The following is a 24,156-nucleotide window of genomic DNA, read 5'->3' as shown; positions in this document are numbered from 1 at the left end:
TATAAAATAAGTACCTATAATCATAGCAATCTGCACATCTGAGGAATCACTTATTTTCATAAAAATCTTGAGTGTAGTATCTTTTAGTGATAATATTTCCCAATAGTTTAATTTTCTTTGTTGGCTTAAGTATTAGAATTCCTCTTAATACTTTTCCACTAAACTTTTCTATAAAATCATGCAGTAAATTTACTAGTGTAGGATTGTTCATAACATCTCAGAATTTTTTGTTGCTCCCATTCTAGTTATAATTGCTTTCATTCCGAATGTTATAAATTTGTTTTCTCTCTTGATTAGAATTGTCAGCAGCTTATTAATTTAATAGATTTTAAAGAACTAAACCTTGGTTTTATCCGTCAATGTTGTAGTTTTCCAGTTTTCTTATCACTTAACTTCTGCTTTTAACTTTTTCCGGATTTTCTACTTTTTTCCATTTATTTCTTTTCTGCATCCTCAAGTTAAATGCTTGAGAGTGCTTCTGGAGGCTTCCAAGGCCATTTCATTGCCCCTGCATTCCCTTCACTATAGTCTCTCTTTTCATGGATCTCATTGAGGAGAGAGCATTTTTCCCACTGTTCATGGAGGCATTCCTCCCTATTATCAAGGATTTCAGCATAAGAGAGGGATACAAGAGTGGTACAAGGAAGAGCCAATTACTTTTGCCCCACTTGGTGTATTCTTTTAACTCAAAATTTTGTCTTTTGATTTCACAGATTCCTTCTGGTCTTTTCTAGCTTGTTGCCTTAAACGCCCAGATTCCATCTTTACTTAATCTTTGCCTCACCTTTTGTTCATGAATTCTCAACGTGAGAATGGAGTAGAAGATAAAGGAAGTGTTCCAGCTTTCTGCTCCTCACTCTCCATGCCTGGAAAGTGGTAGATGGGATTTTTCTTTCAAGTCAGTTCAAATATATATATATATTTCAATTATATATAAAAGTCATGGATATATAAGTCAACTGTATAAGTTGATTATAAGTTAGCTATATATATACATAATTTCAGAATACTAAGATCACTAGATATTTGTAGTGTCATATGGTTCCATATTGGTTAAAATAGAAATGCTTGAAAATATTTTCAGATACTAAAATTAAAATGAAAAACATAATTTCAAATGTGATCCTAAATCTTTACTAAAGCTCTGTTTATGTGCAAGTCAATTAATTAGAAAGGTGTTAATTAAACTCTCAGGTGTTGAATTTGAAAAGCAAAGGCATCCTTGGCTAAAAGCATATTTACCCGAATATTCAAAAGATGTGCTTGCTGCATTACTCCACAAAAAAACACAAGGTTTCAGTTTATTCTCAACTTGCAAAGCATTTTTCACACTCATGTATTCCTAAAATGTTTTCTGAAACTGTTATATCAATTTTGAATATTAAATCAAGGAAATGGTAAAATATTGTGAAAAGTTCCAGCACTCATGTCTGAAATATTCCAGTTTAGGAATCCTCATGTGACTTGTCTTAATGCTTTTTCTGAGGCAGCCAAGACTATTGATTTAGAAATAAAGCATACGGGTTTAGGAAAAAGTACAATCATAGAGTTGTTAGCATCTCGTGTCCCTAGTATCTGTCCTTTGTTGAAAGCTGATTTTTCCTTTCTTAGGATTGATCCTAAACTCTCCAAATATGCAAGTTAGGCATAAGCTATTGCTTTCCTTAAAATCCTTTTATAGTTAAATATACTCACTTTCTTCATGTTGAAATATTCTTCTGACTTATTTTTAAAAGTGTATATGTCAATAAACTCATAAGTAATATAACATATTATGATTGACCACAGCAAGGTCATTTATTATTTTTTATTAAGCTACTAAGTAGATTTACTGATTTGCCTGATAAGTTTATCTAGAATCCACATTCACGGGCCTTCACTCTCCTCCTTTATCTCTTTTCCAGATTGCTTCCATAAGCAATGAAAGTACATCCTTTTCATTTCGCTATTTTTTTAGACAACAAAGGGAACAAACTGAATGAGAGTAAAGGGCCATGTCTGCTGTTGCTCATTGTCTAATGCTTAGTTTTTGTTCTTCAATCATAATAGGCTAACAAAAAATATTTGTTAATTGAATGTTGACCATTAACCTTGCATTTTTTTATACTAAATGTTACTTAAAAACCTTTTGCATCTTCCTCTCTATTTTCATCCTCAGTACATATTGAAGACAGTGGTAGCTACTATTTATTTAGTGATGTCTGTGTGTGTGTGTGTACGTGTATATGTATATCACCAATACTTACAAGTTTCTAGATTTATATTTCCCCAAATTTTCATACAAAGAAGCTATCAGTGATAGCAAGTGATTTTTCCCAAGACGCACATCAAATGAACATCAGAGCCAGATTTAAAACTCAGATCTACTTGACTGAGTTTTTTCACTGTGCTCTGCTTCTAAAACTTTTCAACTCAAGAACCAGCAATAACTGGGACACTTACGTTACTTCACTATGTAGCAGTAAGTGGATGTGAAACCAAGCAATATGGCTTTAGAATTTGTTCTTTTAACCATTCTCCTTAAATTCAGAGGGTGAATATGAGCATGCATAACCCAGTGAGGGTAGGTTGTTTAATATTTTCCTATGGTATGATGGGCTAAGTCACATACTCTTCCACCTCTACTACAGGAGTATATTTGAGGAATACCAGACAAAATAAGTGTAGCTGAACAAAATCTTGTGTCATAGAATGTAGCATTCACGTTGTGAGAATGAAACTAACTTGTGGTGCATAATGGCTGTGTGGGGGGAGGGTGGTAATCAGAATAAAGCCTAGGTACTGAGGTCTGGGGAGGTACACTGAAGAGGGGTGTGCAATATCTTGGTCTCCACATGAAATGTGTAGTAAAACTCACATTATTACCAGAGTTTTTGGAATTAAATGTGGCTAGAGGAGGGAGAGGAAGAAAAGCAATTAAGAACTGAGTAGTATTACGAGATATGTGTAGGTCAAGAGCAAAGCTGCCCAAATGGGCACAGCCACGTATTTATTACCTTTCCTTATAGTTAATGCAAAATGTTTCTTACTTTACATAATTTATCCTTCCTCTCACAAAAACTTCAAGTAAATGATGATCCTAAAAGATATTTCTTCTTTATCCTGAGGGTTTTTCTATCTCCACTGCATGCAGCTTCTTTAATAAACATCCCAGAGGGAAAGCCAGAGAACATATTAATGTATCATTTTAAGAGTAAAAAAATTACAGGGAAATAAGACCTTGCCCCAAATCATGTAACTATAATGACATTTTTGGATAAGAACCCAAGATTCTAACCCCACGTTCTTATAGCTAAAAGAAAGATTCCATAAAGAGGCCAGGTAGAAAGATATATAACTACAATGGTTTGAAAATCTAATCTGCTTGATATTGACCCTAAAATCCAAATGGAGAATTTCATTCTCCTTTTAAATCTCTGAAGTTTAGGACTAAAACCTTCTCTTGGACCGAAATAAGACATATGGTTGCTGGTTCATAGATCATGCGTATTTTCCTTTTTTGATACTTTTTATATCATTCTGTTTCTCCAGCACTTTGAAAAGAAAGCTGATTTCTATTGCTTTAAAAAATTACTTCAAACTTATTTTCCATTAGTTTCTGACTTCTACATTAGGTTTTTTTCTATCCTTCTCATATCAGCCACAATTTGTAGACTTTCTCTTTGTCTGATGCAATCAGCGTAAATGAAATGGAGAATCAAAAGGTCAAAACCTTTCTAATCCAGGAAACTCCATCTCATTTTTACTTTCTCCAATTTCTCCTAAGCCATAAGTTTTTGTGCTTCAGTGATTAAAAATTTGAACCATATTGATTTTAAAAGTATGGACATTTTCCTTTTTAATGCTAACATCAAAATTTTCCTTGGAATATTATGGCAAAAATGACAACTTACTCTAATTTAAATGACATTAATTTGGTTTTATTTTTCATTTCAAAACTTGAATTCCTTAGTAAAACAAAATTACAATAGTTTTATGATTTTTTAAAAACAGTGTAATGAGTGGGGCTGGCCCCGTTGCCCAGTGGTGAAGTTTGTGCGCTCCACTGCAGGCGGCCCAGTGTTTCGTTGGTTCGAATCCTGGGCGCGGACATGGCACTGCTTATCAAACCACACTGAGGCAGCATCCCACATGCCACAACTAGAAGGACCCACAACAAAGAATATACAACTATGTACCAGGGGGCTTTGGCGAGAAAAAGGAAAAATATAAAATCTTTTAAAAAATAAGTATAATGAGAAAGATTGACTTTTAAACTTAACAAAACATTTTATTTCCTATTTTACTATATTAAAATATAGTTCTAAACAAGTTTCATGCTTGTTAATGCATCTATCCTGAATAGAATCTTTAAGTGAGTGAAAAAATATTCAAGTGATAAAAGCTCTGGTATGATTATTCCTGGCAACCTAGGATCTCTAAGTAGTTTTGTTATACAGGAAAGATATGTACCAAAAAATTACACTAGAAGATTATTCCTTGTCAGAGATTCTAATTTATGACCAATTGTTATCTCTTTGTTCCTCTTAGTAATATAACTTTCCACACCCAGATTTTAGCAGGTTCTATGGCTAAAGCTAAAAAGATCTCCCATACAGCTAGGTATGGTCATGAGGTGAAGCCCCTACTATAGGAACGTGAGCAGATGTGATGGGTGCAACTTTCATGTTATTGTCATAAAATGAAACTGCTTGTCGTTCGTTTTTCCCTTTATTCCCCTCTACTAGCTATGGACTAGAGACCCCTGTAACCACCACCTTAGACCCAGAATGGGAAACCACTTTTCAAGCAGAGTAGAAGTTACAGCCAACTTGAGTCCCTGGATGAAGACATGAAGTAGAACTGTTCTTGACCACTCGCCTACCTGGAAAATTGTGTGAAAGAGAAATAAACTTCTATATTACTTAAGTCACATACATTGAAAACTTAGCACTATAAATGTATATGATCATATTGAAAATCACAAGGTTAAGCATTGTGGTATTCTTTTGTCTCTAAAATAATTCTACTGTACACTCCACAAGCAAAATATCAATGAACTTCTACTTTAAAATGTCAAAAGTCAAAAGTCAAAGTTCATTTTACCTTTATCTTTATAGAAGAGAGTAATTAGTTGTGAGCACTAAAAAGATGACATAAACTTAGATATGATTCTTTGTTAATGGGGGATTATAATAATAAATATTTTATTACAAAAATAATATATGCTCATTTAAATGAATTTAAGTGAGGTAGGAATGTATTGCAATATGGAAAATATGAACTAATTAGTTGCAATAAATTCAATGTGGCCACAGCGTAAGTGTAAGGTGGTAGATAGTCTCTCCATATCTTTGTGGGGCTTCAGGTCTTCTCAACTCATCTCTCTATGTACATTTGTTCAATTTTCCTCTCTGAAGACTGGCTTCTTAGGCAGGGTGTTTCATTTTTGCTTTCCAAAATTTTTACTTGGCCATTCATTTCTTTAGCCACCATTGGCACCAACACTAGTGCCAATAATATGGATACTCTTTACACTTATCTCCACATCAAACTAATGCATTCTCTGTATCAACATTCCAAACTCCAAGAAAAAAAACAATGATTTGTCCAGACTTGATCAAGTGTTCATTCCCAGGCTTCCCAATCCCCTTCCTTGCATAAAGCTGTATTGGAGGTTGGATGCCCATGTGTTATCCAGGGAGACAGCAACTGGGATCTCCAGCAACAAACCTAAAAAAAAAAAATTACGAGATATAGGCAATTACTTTCTTAGTTAACCTTTAGGTATTCTAAGGCATATTTAAAATAAAGATTAGGTTTGTGTTTCTCCTATATTCATTTTCATTGTACTAATTATGATCAACTGAAGTTTGATAAGGAATGCTTGGAGGAAGAGGTAGAGGTGAGATAAAGTTAAGCACTGCAAATAATTTACAAGAGAAGTACTTACTAAGGAGTTCCAACTATTTGAAAATATTTCAGTAGCAGTCATGTTTGCCTTGAAACAGACTTGCCTGGCTTGACCACTCTGATAAACTCATCTTCAGCCATTTTCATCCAATCATTAAGTCTCAGTCTCAAATCGATAATTTTTTTAGAGTTTTACTCGACTTACTGTATCCATGTTTTACAAAAAGAAATAGCCTTCGCATATTTTCTGTAATTTATATAGTTCTTCTATGAATCTAAATTACTCAGCTCTTAGAATATCTTGTTCTATAATTAAACATTCATCTACTCGTTGATTGCAATGTTAATCTAAATGAAATGCAATGATTTCATTTATTTTAAGCGCCCATTTACCATCTAAGGAAAAGTGGGATTGTTAAAAAAAATTAAGTTGCTAGTTGCTAGGCTAGAGACATGTATTTGTGGAACTATTTTTTACGATATTAGGCATCTTGTGGGGAGGGAAAGAAATCATCAAATAACATTAGGGTTTTCTTTTTTCTTTTCATGGTTATTGGGCTACTTGTAAGGAATAAGCAAGCCCATGGTATTCCAAATTATAATAGAGTGAGTTTGTATATGAATCTTTGAAATTAAACAATTCCATGAAGACATTAATGACTAACCTGCTATAGATGAAACTTAAATGGTTGGATCTTTTATTTGTTTGACTTGCTTCATAGGTGGCTACATGTGATGTATAGCTTTTTGTTGATACTGGATCTACCAATAATTTTTTTAGATAAATAGATCTACAGTTACATGGATTCTGGCCTCAATAACCCTAACATTTCATTTGGTTAATATACCATGAAGAAGAATCTTGTGTTTCTCCAGCAAAGCATATTAATATAGATGGGTTGGAACTTTCTTCTTAGGTAGATAGCACACACAATATATTACCTCTTAACGCATCTTAATATTACTTATAATTAGAATGTTAAATGCCACCGACTACACTTTATAAATTACAGCTAATGCACCTCTCACCAAAGAGTTGCTCACCTGCTGAGCAGCCATCATATTTAATGCCTGTTTCCAAGTCTTCTTATGCCCTCCAGGATAAGACAGACTAAAGTAATGATACTATTGGAACTGCAGATAATCAGCTCCTATAAAAACATCTAGTCTTGATTCCAATTATGTTAATTCATTGCAGCGGGACTGTAGATTTCAATCACCGAAAGGTTCAGTGCCTTTCAGAAGCCCCTTGGCAGCACACAGGCAGTCCCCATGAAAGTATTTAGCAAATCCTTTTGTGATGCATGAGGGGTTTAAAGCAGTAATAAACCAATCCCTTTACATTGATAAATTCCTCTTAAGTCAATGAGGGCTTTGCTGCGACTGAAGACTGAGGATTTTTCTTCACCAGTTCAGTCTCCAGAAGCATCTCAGATAATATATAATAATACAGACATCCATTTTCGACGTCTGGAGACACTAAAGGGCCAGAGGGTCATAATTCACCGTGAAACAACAGTTTAAATCTGAGCCACCCAATTTCAGTCCCTTGGAAATGCTACTGGCACTTTTTCTGCAGCATTTTGTGTTTAAATATGTCACTGCTGCATTCCTGAATATTTAATAGAGGACTCAAGACACATTTTTTGTGGTGTTATGAAAAGGGATACACTGTAATATTCTTGCTTTTTCAATACAACTCCTTTTGTAATAAAGAGGTTGATTTTTGAGTCCATGTCAGACTCTGTAGCATAGAATTCTACTGAAGCAGAAGTACGATTACACTTGGACACTCAGAAAGAATACACTTGGTAGAACCATAAGCTTAGTGTGAGTGTTAACCTGCTGTCTGATGTAACTCTTTGTTGTGTAGTAAGTGGGGAACGGACTTAGAACTTTTTTCCTTTTTCTAAACACGAAGCCAGTTATTAGTGACTGATATACCCAATGCTGTCAGAGAAATATACTCTGAAGGAAGCAGCTATTGCAAAATATAGAATGCCATGAAAAAGTATATTAAAATTTATAACTCCAAAAGCATGACTTAATTAAGAATTGTAGTCTGTGGCAGTTATTTAGCAAACCTTGACTTTTTCCAATTTTCCAGACTGGTGGTGCATTGCAATAGGGGCAGTCTGGCAAGGGTTGTCCTACTGACTTTGAAATTCTTATAACATTTTTTAATATTTTTAGATATTTTAAATATTCTAATTTTTAAAAATAACGTGAGGCTTTAAAATACGTGATTCAAAATAAACTAGGCAGAAGTTTTGATGTGTGTAAATTATCAACACCTTACAGATGTGTTATTAATATTTTGCTGTATTACGAGAAATTTTGTTCAGTATTTTAAAAGAATCTATAAAATAGATTTAAATGAGACAAAGTCCTCAGTTAAATATTACGTTTTCCTTAGATTTGGTCCTTGGTCGAGGATAAGGTTAAAGTTATCCAATCTACTTTTAAATAAAAAGTACATGTTGCTCGATGGGCTCACACCAGCATCTACAGACGTGCTTTTCTCTCTTATGAAAAAGCGATATATAGCAAATGTATATGTATGCTGCGTATTTGTATCTATACACACATTCTATTGAGATTTTAAATTTTGTCTTATTACCTAAATCATAAATCATTGTTTAGTATATAAATAGACTGGTTGAGTTCAAAATATTTTTTATAAACATCCACTACATAAAAGATCTGTTAATAACCAGAAATGAAATGCTCAATGTCATTTTGCCCCTCCCATCAAGGAGCATACAGCCTATTGCGTGAACAGAATCTGTAAATAAATCACTTCAATAGAGTATAAAACTATTGCAATAAAGGTATTCCCTGAGTGTTATAGACTCAGAGAAGAGGCACGCTCAAAGCAGTCTGAAGTACAGAGGTTTTCTGACGGGAGTGACACTTTCATTGGCTCTCTAAAGATGGTTATGCGTAAATATTAGGTATATGAGGAGCACACAGTTATATAGAAAAAGCCACCTACATATGGATCGATATTATTATAACCATTGAAAAAAATTACATGTGTTTAACTTCCTGTATGAATATAGCAAGATTTACCATAGGAAGAGCCCAAATGAAATTGTTGCAATGAACTAAAAAAATCATACATTGAATACATGGACTTAAATTTCAGAGTTTGTATAGGAAAAAACTATAGAGGAGACAAATTTTAGAACACAAGAAATTTTGAAGAGTGACATTAATCATTACCAAGAGTAATTTAAAAGATTTTGTAAATGATTTATTTTGGATACCACAATACGACTTGTGATTGAGTTAAAACGCCAAAGACCAGCAAGTTTATGTGTTTTTGGTTTAATATCCCCAATTCACCCCAAATTGCCTAACAGTGAGTACTCAATATATCTCAAATATCAAATAAATACGAGTCTTTTACATGGCAGAGCTATCTCACAGGTCCTAGGGATACTGCTAAGTAATTGTTTTCCACTCCTTATTGCTGCCTATACATTCTTCTTTTATTGAAAATTATATATTCTTCTCTTTCTTTTGGAGAAAAAGGCAAATTCAGACCATCATCTAATCCATTCTCTAGGTCTCATTCTCAGTAAGTAAATGTATTAATATCAGACAAGATAAATTTCAGGACAAAAATCATATATATTGGTAAATTTTCATCTGAAAGACTTAAAAATTATAAACTGTAATGCACAGATAATACCATTTTAAAGAAGTAACAATAATAGAAATATAGAGAAATTGACAAATCCAGCCTCGTGGAAAATTTAAACAAATATCTGTTGTTAATAAGGAGCTAAAGCAAGTAAAAATATTAATAAGTATCTAGAGTATTTACACAGGACAACTAATAATAATATGTACCAGATTACAGAAAACGATTGGAGACTACGTCTTTTTTGATCCCCAGGGAACACTTATGAAAATTGAACTTGTATAAGGTAACTAAAAAAGTTTCCACAAATTTCAAAGAATTAGTATCATGCTCACTATTTTCTCTGACCAGAGAATTATGTGAAACTACTGTGTTAAGATACCATTTCAAAATTATGCAAAACTACAGAATTAAAATACTAACATTGTCAAATGACGTTGATACAAAATTTGAATACTCAAATGAATACTGAAACATGGTATTGAATTCGAAACAAAATTCTTTTCCTCCACAATAATTTATGGCCTTCACATTTCTAGACTAAATTTGTATCTTTGTACATAAGAAAAACATTTGAGGAAGGAACCCAAAAACGTAAGCCTAAGTGGAAACCTCTTCTTATGTTCAAGAATCTGAAATTGCAGTTAAATTTATTTTCATTTGTTCAAGAAGTATTTATTTGCCTATCATGTTACTAGATCCTGAGGTCACAATTGTGAAGAAGAAAATTATGGCCCTTGACCTTGTGGATCTTACTGTCAATAGAACAAAACAGGAATCAATCAAGTTTATTTTTTAAAAAACACCACACACAGTAAAAGTATTACAGGAATGTATAACTTGGGGACCCAACTTAGTACAGGGGATTAGGAAAGACTTCTGGGAAAAAATGACACTTAAACTCAGACAGCCATATATTTTATCATAATGCTGATAAAAGCCCATTAGAAGGGTCAGCCCAGTGGCGTAGTGGTTAAATTCATGCACTCTGCTTCGGCAGCCTGGGGTTCATGGGTTTGGATCCCTGGTACGGACCTACACACCACTTACCAAGCAATGCTGCTGCGGCATCCCACACACAAAGTAGAGGAAGATTGGCATGGATGTTAGCTCAAGGTCAATCTTCCTTGTGCAAGAAAAAGAAAATTCATTAGAATTTTTTATATAGTGAATATCTGGTGTTCTTGCCACCTAGAATTTATCCACCCTTCATTCAGTAAATATCTTTTATCTTTCTGGGTAACCAAACGTGTCAGGTGGGGGCAGTAATCGCTAAAAATTGTAGCATGTTACCTAGACGAGATAATCATGCATCTCATAGTCAATTAAACCCAAGTAGAAATTTCTAGGAATCATAGAAAATATACTCTTTTAAAGGTAGGCATTGTCTTAATTTAAAATTGAATATATATGAAAGAGTGCAGAACTGAGAAAAGAGAAAAATCAGGTCCCATTGATCAGCATTATGTGAAATATTGATTAATTTATATAAAAACCTAGTTATCTCTGGATTTATGAATTTTGTGAAGCAAAACATTCTCTGGTTCCTTGAGAGAGTTTGGTTTAATTTGACTTGGTTTGAATCCAAAAAGAAAGAAAAAAATCCTAATTGATGATACGTGCAATAATCAAAGTAGTTATATGAGTTTTTGCTGCACAAAACCACCCCAAAATTTAGTGACTTAACATGAGAACAATTTTGGTATTTCTCATGATTCTTGGGTAGCTGGACAGTTCTTTTCTGTTCTCACCTGGGCTTATTCATGGGGCTGCAGTCCCTGATGCGTAAGCAGGGAACTGGTCTCAGCTGGAATACTTGGGATGCTTGAGTCAGCTGGGCCTGTCTTTCCAGAAATCTCTCATCTTCCATGAGGCTAGTTCATGCTTCATCATATTGTAGTCCTGAGTTTGTCAACAGCAAGGAAGGTAAGCCTCGATGAGCAGGTGCCTAGAAAGCCTCTGCTTGTGTCACCTTGGATAAATTCCCACTGGGCAAAGCAATTCACATGTGAACCAATTCGATTCAATTCAACCACATTCAATTCAATGAAACCAGTTCATTTCCAACACCAAATGTGAAGAGTGTAGAGATAAAATTTGTCTCTTGATTGCAGGAGTTGCAAAGTTATACTGTGGAAAGTGTACATACACTGATGGGAAGAATGTGTAACCATTTCTGCAATATAATACAGTGGATTTTAGGGTAAATAAAGAAGCAAAAAAGAGAAAATATTTGCAGAAAGTAAAATGTAAAATGGCCAGAGCAGCGTAAAATGTGTCATTTGCTAGATTCACAAGATTAAATAGAAATAAGGTGCCTTTATTGGTATCTTCGATTTGTTTTTCTCAAGAGTATTTGGAGTCTACTTACACTACCTTGAATGACTGATCAGTACTCAGATTGAATTATAATAGTTGTTTCTGGATTTTTGAGATCTTATAGAAAGTAGGTTTCACAGCCATGCTCCCGTAATATAATATAAGCAGACCTCCAACATTACTCACCTTCTTTCCATATCTCTTTATTATGCATCTGGCATACAGTACCTGTCAATGAATATTTATTGAATAAATTAGGTGAATTTTTATTCCAGACAATACATAAGAACTCAAAGTAGTCATTTATTCAGATGAAAACCCACTTATCCAGATTTCTAACCCATAGCCATATACCATTTTTCTTGCCAATGATGATTGGCTAATAGATTTTGGTTAAATATTGCCCACTCACTTTTTTTCTTAATTAGCTTAATCTTAATGGCTTTAATGGAATTTTTCTATAATCCCAATTATTTTGCAGGGAAACCCTAGAATTAAGGTTGTACTCAATCAAAAGAAATACTTTATTTCCTCTTTAATAATCTTGCTTCTAAATTTAACTCATGAGATTCCAAATAATATTGTTATCCATGTAGCTTTAAATAAAACTGATTGAGACATGACTGAATGTTTAGATAGAAAAACAGGAATCTTTTACTTTTGAGAAATTCTGACAATTGCAGAATAGTCCAAGGAGCCTTACAGCATAGGCCTTACCTATTTTGATTAGAAAAAAAAACTAGAATCTCACTGAACAATGTTGTTTTGAACTTCCTGATGTGGTTAGATTTCACTTTTGAAAATAAGTGTAAAAGGCCACTGCTGTCAAGAAGAATGAAATGTAGAAAGTATCTGCCATATAGATTTGGTGTAGGATCATAAAATACTGAATTGTAAAATTTTAAAGCAGATTTATGAGAGAAATGCTTGCATGTAATTCCACTTCCCTGAATACCTTAAAATCTTGCTGAGATTTTAAAGTTTGCAGATTTAAGGAGGTATAGAGGATAGGAATAGAAATTATTACCAAAATTTCACTTTATTGCTTGCTGAATATTGTTCACTGTTTGAAAATGCCTTGACACAGGTGACTGATTTTTACCACAGAGCATTTCCTCAATAATGGTCCGAAGTTATACAGAAATAATTTAAACTTTATAATTCTGAAAACATTAATGAGAAAAAATGTATTTAATGTTGCTTATAATTTTGCATTTAAAAGTCGTATAAGTAATACATGAGTGATCTCAGTAAAATAAAATTTTAATATTTCAGGAGTAAATAGTGAGAGTTGCTATTGCTCCCCCGTCCTAAGCCAATATTCAGAGCTAAGCACTGCTAAAGATCGAGTTTCACCCAATTAAATATTTCCTTTGTATTTATAAACAATAAATATCTACATTTGCTATATCATATGTATGCAATACACTTACATGCTATGAATACATAATATATTAAATATAGTATATTATATAACTAACATATGGGTATGGTTTTGTTTCTAAGTATTCACATACATAGGATCACACGTGTATATTATTCAATGACTTGCATTTTAAAAAACATTTATATTGAGGAACAACGCAGAAGAATGCAGAAATCATAATGGATCAGCTCAGTGATTGTGTAACCACCATCCAACTCAAGACATGGAACATTACTAGCACGTGGGAGATGCCTATCTATGCCCTCTTCTAATGAATCCATGCTCCCTTCTTTATAAATTGAATCAGGATCATATTTTTAATTAAATTGATAATTTTGCATCTGGTTACATTCATAGATATTATATAGGTGAGATTAAATCTCATTTTTGTATGCCATTCATTAATTTTCATTGATAATAAAAATGTAATATAATCTACTCATTTTATACTTGATGAACTTTGGGTTGAAAGAACAATGCTGTGAACATTCCCGTGCATGTTTTTTGATACACAATGCTTGCATTTCATTTGTTGATACTTAGGAGTAGAATTGCTGGGTTACAATGTATATGTATGTGTCTATATTTAGTAGATAATGCCCAAGAGTTTTCCAAAGCAATAGTACCAATTTGAACTTCTAGCAGCAGTACAAGACACATGCTAATACTCTATGTTATTGTCAACATTTGATATTGCCATTCCTTTCGATTCTATTCATTCTGACCTGTAAACAGTAGTATATAATTTTGGTTTTCATTTTAACTTTCTTATGGGGAATGAGCATTTTCTAATGAGATTGAGTATTTTTAAATATATTTATTGACCATTTGCATATCTTTTTTGGAGACTTTCTATGCAAGTCTGTTTATGAATTTTTAGTAAGGTTATTTGTTTATTACTACTGATTTGTGGGAATTTTACTGTATTCTGTATATGAATCCTTCATCAGCTCTGAATATCACCTTCCACTTTGGGAATTATTTTCCATTCTCACAGTTTCTTTTGATTAACAGACATTTTGACACTAAGGTAGTCAAAGTGATTTTTCTCTTTAAGTTGTCTCTCTAATCTAAGTTCATAAATATAACTTTTTCAAAAACATCTACAATCTGAATTATCATTTACTCAAATTTATAATCAACATATAACCTATTTTATTTATTTTTTGCTTGAGCTAACATCTTTCCCTGAGCTAAAATCTGTGCCAATCTTCCTCTATGTTGTTTGTGAGTCACTGCCACAGCATGGCTGATGAGTAGTGTGAGTCTATGGCTAGGATCTGAATCTGCTAACCTGGGCCACCAAAGTGGCCATAGGGCCAGCCCCTATTTTATTAGTTTTATTGACATAAAATTCACATAACAAAACATTTACCTTTGAAAGTGTACAATTCAGTGATTTTTGTTATATGGACAAAGATGTACAACCATCAGATATATGATTCCAGAATATTTTCATCAACCCAAAAAGAAACCAGGTAACCATTAGCAATCACTCTTCATTTTCTCCTCCCACCCAGCCCCTTGCATCACTAAATTACTTTCTGTGTCTCTGGATTTGTGTATTCTGGACATTTCCTATAAATGGAATTATGCAATAATTGGCCTTTTTGTCTGGTTTGTTTTATTTAGCATAATTATTTCAAAGTTCATCCATATTGTAGTATGTCTCAGAATTTCAGTCCTTTTTCTTTTTTGGTTCAATATTACTCCCTTGTGTGGGTATACCACATTTTTCTTATTCATTCATCAATTAATGGACATTGTTCTTTCCACTTTTGGCTGTTATGAATAATGCAGCTATGAACATTCCTGTACAAATTTTGTGTTTACGTATGTTTTCAATTCCTTTGGTTGTATACCTAGGAGAAGAATTCCCACATCACATGGTAACTCCATCTTTAACTTTTTGAAGACTGCCAAAGCATTTTTCAAAACACCTACACCATTTTACATTTCTAGAAGCAATGTATTTCGGTTCCAATTTCTCCACCTCCTGACCAACATATGTTATTCTCTGTCTTTTTTATTATAGCCATCCTAGTGGTGTGTGGTATCACCTATAGAAGTAGATATAGATACGGATATACATATACACATGCATAGAAAACATGAAAATTTTTAGTGCTGCCATGATGTGATGAGAATTGTAACCAATGATGGAAAGGGAGAGAAATAAGAACAAAACCATAAAGTTGAACATCTAATAAGTTTGAATGATATCACTCACTAGGTCTCCTAACTTCTTTACAGGCATCCTGACACAACACTATTAATTTCAAGTTAATTTGCAAAATCCTCTTTGACTTTGTTTAGGCGAATTCTAGAGCTTGCAACCCTTAACTCACCAACACTCGGCATAGTATTCTTTTTATGTTTTATATTAACTGAAAACATTTCAATATTGATGAATTAGATATTCTCCTAACTTGTTCACAGTTCCATAACCCTCTCCCTTTAGAGTTTCTTTGCATGCAGTGTTGCCAATGGGTAAGGCTGAAAAGGCAGTGTGGTTTCAGGCATACTTGGTCATTTATACTAGCCATGAGTGTACCAGTAAGAGAAATGGCATGAGAGACGAATGTCCAGGATGTTCTTTAACCAGTAGGTTGAACAAATTTCTTTTCATCCATATCTCAAATTCTTGTTGATATAGTCTCAGCTTTTATTCAAAGTACTAATTCCTCCTTATCTCCATATCACTTATTCCTCTCTTTTGTAGTCACATAGTGACAGAACTAACTATACATTCTTCTTCTTTGTCATTCTCTTGTTATTCTCAATTTCTTAAATAGCTTGTAAAATAAGCTATGTTCTTCCTGACCCAAACAAGTTCTTGTTGACAGAATCTTTTAACTGACTGAATATATATTATTTTATCAGAATTATTTTAGTTGAAAACATGTAAAATATTCCCAAACAAATATGACCATGTATAGAACCAAAGGTAAGTTTCTTTTCCCACCTATTATTTAATCTTATGATTTCTCCTTATTTAAATATCAACCTCCCTCAGCAATTCTACTCCTAAGTATCAACAAATGAAATGCAAGCATTGTGTATCAAAAAACATGCACGGGAATGTTCACAGCATTGTTCTTTCAACCCAAAGTTCATCAAGTATAAAATGAGTAGATTATATTACATTTTTATTATCAGGGATATCTTTGAATTATAAATATTCTCCTTTTTTTGTGGGGGTTACATATTTTCCTTTTCTTTCACCAGACGTTGTCTGCTGATTTGCTGATTACTTGACTATCTTTCTGACTTATCATAGCAATCCTATTCCCAGCTAAGCATGGTGGCCTACAGAGTTTCGCAATACTTCTCCGTTGTGTTTCTTCAGTCAGCTAGAGGAAAGCAATCAAAATCAGTGCTGTCACCCTCTCTCCTCATACATTCCTATCAGAGATCAGTGCCTCACCTTAGAAGCCTTGAAACTAAGTGTCACAGGCAGTTTGAGATAACGTTCCATTTATTTTAGGACTTCTACTTTTAAAAAGCTTTACATGATTTTATTTAAGCTTTATTCAATCAAAATAACTCCAGTTTGTATCTTCATAGTTAGTTAGACTTTTAGTGGGTTTAGCTTGAGAATAAATGGTGAATTGTGGTTATTCAAATCAGTCCTACTGGTATGTAAAATATTTGCATATGGTGAGTAAAGCTATCCTTTTGAATAATTTAAAGTGAGACAAAATTGAGTGGGGAAAACAAAAATGGGTTAACCATAAAAGGCATTTATTTGAAAAAATAACTAAAACTATATATAAAAAATACATTGAATAGAATGTCATAGATCATATATCTGACAGAATCTATCACTAATTGATCCACTAGCCAGCACAGGAAGCCAGTGAAAGGAGAAAAGTGGTGAAAGAATCTTTATAGTCTTGATGTTGCTAAATTTTCTGTTTCACTGTTGGGAAATCTTGAGTTATTGCATCCAGTCAAAACTAAAAGTAAACAGTTAAAAATATTAGTAGCTATTCGATCCCTAATATGCAATATTATTTACTTGATTTTCCCTAGATGTGTTGGTAACTTTTATAAGAGCATATAATGTACAAACACACATTATGAGCAACCCTCATGCCAAATGATAATAAATAATTCTGTGTATCTTAGTCAGAGATAATTCTGTGCATCTTAGTCTGTTATCAAAAAAGAAATACCATAGCCTGGGTGGCTTAAAAAAACGAACATTTATTTCTCACAGTTCTGGAAGCTGGGAAGTCCAACATCAAAGTGATGGCAGGTCTGGTATCTGTTGAGAGCCCACTTCCTGGTTTGCACTTGGCCCTCTTCTCTGTATATCCTCACATTGTAGAGGGAGAGAAAGAGAGTTCTCTGGGGTCTCTTTGATAAGGGTATGAATCTCATTCATAAGAGTTCGCCCTCATGACCTAATTATCTTCCAAAGGCCCCACCCCCTAATATCATCAATTTGGGGGTTAGGATTTTAACATATGAATTTTGGGGGGACACAGACATTCAGCCCATTGCACTAAGTGATCTAGGAATCACTTGAGATTCAAAAAGTTGGATCCTGGGGTCGGCCCGGTGGTGCAGCGGTTACGTTCTCACGTTCCGCTTCGGCGGTTCAGATCCTGGGTGCGGACATGGCAACGCTTGGCAAGCCATGGTGTGGTAGGCGTCCCACATATAAAGTAGAGGAAGATGGCCACGGATGTTAGCTCAGGGCCAGTCTTCCTCAGCAAAAAGAGGAGGCTTGGCAGCAGTTAGCTCAGGACTAATCTTCCTCAAAAAAAACCCCCCAAAATTTGGATCCTTTTTCAATCTTTTACTTCATCCAATCAAATAAATATATTGTTGATATTGTTCTGGTTGCCTCCACTTGTATTTTCCTAAATCTTTGATGGGTTGACTTTGTGTTTTCTCACTTTTTGTCTCACCTAAATTGTCTAACAGATTTGTCTTTGTATTCATCAACAATGACCTAAAAACAATAATAGAAAGTATCTCCACAGACTGCTTTTATTGATAGGTATTTTCAAATTCATCTCCTTTAGAAGATCCTTTGAGAGTCTTGTGATGAAATAGCATTACTATTAAACTGAAGAATGGATTGCTTGATTTAAAATGTACATTCATACATAAAAGCAATACAATGTCTAATTTAATTATTTTAAATTTCTCTTTCATTATCAGATGAATTTTTACAAGAAACTAAAATATCATTGTATACTGAGCAAAGCAAAATAATTTTGCTGGATTATATTGTGCAATAGAGAGCAGAGTAGACCTAAGGGTAAAGGGTCTGGGATTCAATCTGAGACAAAAAGGGTCCAAGTGATTACTGAGATTTTCATATTGTTCTTTCTTTATATTATTTCTATCTGCAAAGCAAAGAATCTTCTCCATTTTCTTACATCATATTGCACTGTAGTAGGGAGATATGTAGGGCCCCCAAAGAGTTTATCATGAAGATTTGGAAAAAGAAAATCAATAATTGAATCCCACAGGATGAGTGGTATAATAGAGGTATGGCCATAGCATAGAAATAAAGTGGAATATGGCCTTCAGGCCTTACAGGAAAATACATTTTCATAATATACAATATGTTCAAGGAAAAAGTACTTTAATAGAGTCATTGTATTTATTTATTGTAAAATATTGTTCTTGTTCATGCTTAGTTTCCACAGTCAGATTTCATGGGTGTTAATTATGGTTCCTTCACTTAGAGAGCTGTAACCTGATGCAAATAAGCAAACTCTTTATTAATTTCCTCATTGGTAAAATGGGGAAAAAATTTTACCTACCTCATAGAATTGTGTGAGGATTGATTTTATTTACATATGCAAAGCATTTAGAGTAGCCTGGTACCTAGTAATCACTCAGTGCATGTTGGATATCTGCCCTACTTAGCATGTATCCCCAGTTCCTAAATCAGAGGTTTGCACGAAGCAGATACTCAATTAATGTCTGTTGACAAAACATGTAAAATGAAAAATGGCCAAAATATAAAATTTTAAAGTAGAGAAAGCTTAATCTCTACTTGCCTCTAATTAAACCAAATCACCCATAGCAGTATCATTTTTAAGCTTCTGGCACTTCTCAACCTCTTGCCACATCCAGTCAAGGACTCCTGTAACCACCAAAATCAAAGACTTCATCTATGTGCCATATCCATCCTAACTGACTCTGTTATAATACCTACCAAAATTTTACCTGTCAAGTTAAAATACTGACCTATAAATTTTGACCTTCAAAGGAGTTTTCACATTTAAAAATAGTTATGCAACTTCTTCAGCTCCTAAAGCGGAAGCAGGTAACATAGAAGAGAGTTGAAAATAATTGGATATGTCAATCAAAAGTGTCTTACACAATGGTTAAACCTTTGAAAAACCAACTGTGAGGCAGGTGATGAGGTACTGTAATTGGTGACCACCTACCAGATTCATATGACTGTAGTACGTGAAGAAATTGTTTCCTGACAGCAAGGGAATGAAAATAATCTTATTAGAAGTTTAGAAGAAAGAAAAGCTGTGAGCAGATAGAAAAATGAATGTCTACTAAATGTAATTCAATTATAAAAGACATGAAATCTTGATAGATTCATTCAAGATTTCATTTGTGTATTTGTAGACATTACCTTGGACAATTAATGTTCTAGGACTGGGAAACAAATATAAGTAAAACCTGAGCAAAGGTGCGAAGGAAATAAAAACACAGAAATCCCAACTCAAGTAAATTTGCAAGACATTTTCTTGAATTACAAGAATCAAAGACACTAAATGATGAACAGAAAAAGAGAATGAGAGGGAGAAAACCCTGTTTGGAAGAGGATTGGAGTAATCTCTTCCTTCTTTAAACTGGTAGGATCATAGTGAATGCACTCTGTTAAGCATAAGGGGGAAGGTTAAGACTCTGGCATTCCCTCTGTGTTTTGAGAATGATGGGATACTCTTCTGAGACCCTAATAGTGAATCTGAGGCATTATATGATATGATTCTTTGAGGGAAGCAATATATTTAATATTCAAATGATAATGATGCAGTGGTAGACAGAATTCTAAACACATTCCCCAAGATTTCTATCCTCTGGCTTTTCAATCAAACAGTAATCTAGGTTCTCATGTGAAGGCATTTTTGCACTGTACATAACGTCACTCATAAATGGATCTTAAAATAGGGATATTATCCTGGGTTCCCTAACTGGGTCTCTGGGATATGAGTCCTTAACAGCAGAAGAGGAAGTCAGAGAGAACATAATAGAAGAGGAAAGCAGAGGAGAGATGAGGCAAAAGTTGAGGACAGAGAGATTCAAAATATAAGAAGAATTCTACCCAAAATTTCTTACCTTGAAGATGAAGGTAAGAGGACAAAAGCCAAGCAATGTGGTCAGTCTCTGGACGCTTAGAACATTCCCTGACTGGTAGCCAACAAAGAAACAGAAACCTCAGTCCTATAATTGCATGAAATTGAGTTCTACCAAAACACCTGAATTATCCTTGATGCAGATTCTTCCCCAAAGCATCCAGAAAGGAATGCAGCCCTGACAACACCTTGATTTTTAGCCCAGTGAGATGCATATTGGGCTTCTATTTCACACACTGTGAGATAATACATGTGTGCTAAATTTGTGATTATTTGTTATAGCAGCAGTAGAAAACTAATACAATGGTACCAAAGAGACTATTATATTACAGTAAAGATTTGTGCCTGGTCTGAGAGATTAGAGAGATGCAATATTCCAAGGGAAAAGTTTATCTCCATTTCTTGGTGGAGTAGGATATGCCAGACATGTGAACATTGGCATTCTCACCCCTCCAGGAGGTGATATTTGAATTAAACTATTATTTAAATGAAAATTTTAATTTCAAAGGAAAAGTGAATCTGGAGGGGGGATCTTGTGATTTTTAAGTCATTAGGCATGCTAAGTGGGAAATATTCAGTTGTACTACAACTACTGTGGAAAATATAAATAAGCACAGAAGTGATATAAATGTATGCTTTAACTGAAGATCTTATGGAAACAAATGTTTTAGTTAGCGCCATATTTTTCATATTGTTTTATGTTTTATGAGTTTTTGGGCAACAGTCATCTTTGACTTGTCTGAAAAACACATGAATCTAGGTTCTCAACATCAGCAGCGTTGACATGTTGGATTGGATAATTATCTGTGTGCTAGGCTATCTCAGTGTGATGTTTAGCAACATCCTGGGCCTCTAATCACTGAATACCAGTAGCATGCCCCTCCCAACACATACTGGTTGTGACAACCAAAGATGTGTTCAGACATCTGAAGACATTACCAAATGTCCCTTGGGGGAAAAATCACCCCTGGTTGAGAACCACTTCTCTATATTTAAGGATTGTATAATTTAGTAGTAGGTACAAATATGGCTCCAGGAAATTAAGGAGACCACTGTACAATATTAGGCTGTTATTGATCTGAAAAAAACAGTCTTTTCTTTTTCAATTGTGTTACTGAAGAAGGTCAAATCCTATTTTGCCTTTATTTGGTTAGGTATGCAATAATTTTTCATGATGTTGCTTTAAGGATACCTACTATAATCAACTGGCGCCAGATGGCTTGGATTTAATGATGGCATCATGAAATGTACTCATCTACGTTGATGATATAGTAATTCTTAAATTCATGAAAAATAATTTTGAAACTGATAGCTCAAAAGACAGAGTAGAATTGACTTATGTAAAGATTCAAGGGCTTAAGTAATAAAAGGGAACAAAAGGAGATAACTTAAGTTTGAGTTGCTAGAAACATTATCTAGTAATTTATTTTTATTTTTGGACTACTTCAAAACAAGAAGTAATGCTTAGTGGGTCTATTTGGATTTGGGAAAATCTCAACATATACTTATGACTATTTGGTAGGTGGTGGGGGGTGGTTCTCTGTCAGTCATCTCAGATTGTCATACAAAAATACCATAGACTGAGTAGCTTAAAGAACAGGATGTTATTTCTCACAGTTCTGGAGGCTGGACAGTCCAAGATCAAGGTGGTGGCCTACTTGGTTCCGGTGAGTTTTCTCTTCCTGTCTTGCAAGTGGCTGCCTTCTCTCTGTGTGTTCACATGGCATTTCTTTGGTGCGAGAGAAAAACAGCCAGTTCACTGGTGTCTCTTTTTACAAAGGCACTTATCCTATCTTGAGGACCCCAACCCCATGACTTAATCTAGCCCCAATTACCTCCTAAAGGCCCCATCTCTAAACACTATCACATTGAGGGTTAGTGCTTTAACATATGAATTTTGGGGGGAAATAACCTTCAGTCCGTAACAGGGACTCTGGATGTTCTGACCTATCACTTTGTGAGCAGATGTCCTGGTGATATCAGAAAGGTTTTCTCATAAGGAAATCACTGAACAACAAAGCTCTCTAATTAAATTGAACTGTTATTTTCAGGAAGAAAGTGGGGGCATGAATCAAGAGGCTACTACATGCCTAAGAGCACAATTCCATCTCCTTCTGAGATTAATTTTTGCCATAGTATATGCAGTGATTCCCAGCATTTGATTCTTTGTCAGATTCAAATCAAAAGGTAAATGGTTTATAGATGGAAGTAATAAAATTGTTAAAGAAAAAAAGGTTGAACAAAGAGAAAGTAAGTCTGCTTAAAGGATTCTTAAACGGTAAGACAGCTGCATGCTGTCTGCCTGACTATCTTTGCTGTGTTCGCTGAAGATAATCATTGGCAAATGGCATGCATCTTAGTCAACTGGTCAGAAAGAAAAAAAAATGAACACAGAAAGAAGGGGTTATCTAAATTCCTATGATATAGAGACAGGAATTGTGAAAGTTTTTGTTGTTCTGTCAGACCAAGGTGTATGTAGACAATATGGATGAGATCTGGCTTCTCCTAAAGAAAGAAGTGCTAGTGAGTGAAATAGTTTTGGGAGGTTCTGAGTTAATATGATTTATGGAAAAATTTTTTTTGAGAAAGATTAGCAGTGAGCTAACATCTGTCATCAATCCTCCTCTTTTTGCTGAGGAAGATTGGCCCTGAGCTAACATCCATGCCCATCTTCCTCTACTTTATATGTGGAATGCCTACCACAGCATGGTTTGCCAAGCGGTGCCATGTCCACACCCAGCATCCAAACTGGTGAACCCTGGGCCACTGAAGCGGAATGTGGGAACTTAACTGCTGTGCCACCGGGCTGGCCCCTATGAAAAAATTTTTAAGATTTGAAGACCATTGACCAGATAACCACAGGAAATAAAGTCTTGGTGTAATTTTAACTAGCTTGGGAAATCTCACCAAGTTATACCTAATATATGTGAAAATAAGTAGAAGGAAGGAAAAAGTCTCATAAGGCAGAGAGAAGCTCCAGAAGAATTTCTATTTCAGAAACCAAGTTGGGGGCAGGAGTTCCATGGTGAAGAGAGGAAGCTTTATAAATCTGGACTAATTATAACCTCAAAATTTGAGGCTACTTGCCTAGTACTCAAATATTAAAATAATCTTGGTTGTTTGATCAGAGATTTTCAATATGTTAACAGAAGTAGAATGAGAATCAGGTAGTCTGAAATCCTAGAATATCAAGCAAAAAGAAAAAATTATGAAAAAAGAATGGAACTTAGAATACTTGAAAATCTAAAATGAAAGTGTAGCCTATGGTACAGCTTACTAGCAGTTTAAGTAGCTTGAATAAATATTTCTATTGAATATACAGTTGGTGGGAATGATCCCCATTGTAGGAGATTAGAGGCTAATGCCCATGGGCAATCAATGGTCTGTAATTAATGAATGCTACTTTGCAACTCCTTTCTGTACAGAACTGTCCTTTTACAATCAGTCAGTGGTTGTGACCCCGGGTATACTTTAGAATGTAGTTACTGAAACTTGGCCTCTTGTGTGTAATCCTCTTTCTATCCAGT

At 34.4% G+C, this 24,156-nt stretch overlaps 1 protein-coding gene across 8 annotated transcripts in view; it reads left to right on the top strand.

Moving 5' to 3' along the window:
- The window catches only part of MGAT4C (MGAT4 family member C), a 693,471-nt gene that overhangs the window by 142,399 nt on the left and 526,916 nt on the right, over nt 1-24,156 (top strand). The gene's annotated exons all lie outside the window — the stretch shown is intronic.

This window comes from Equus caballus, chromosome 28 (genome assembly GCF_041296265.1).
Source record: "Equus caballus isolate H_3958 breed thoroughbred chromosome 28, TB-T2T, whole genome shotgun sequence".
Lineage (NCBI taxonomy): Eukaryota > Metazoa > Chordata > Mammalia > Perissodactyla > Equidae > Equus > Equus caballus.
This window is presented reverse-complemented; position numbering and strand designations above follow the sequence as displayed.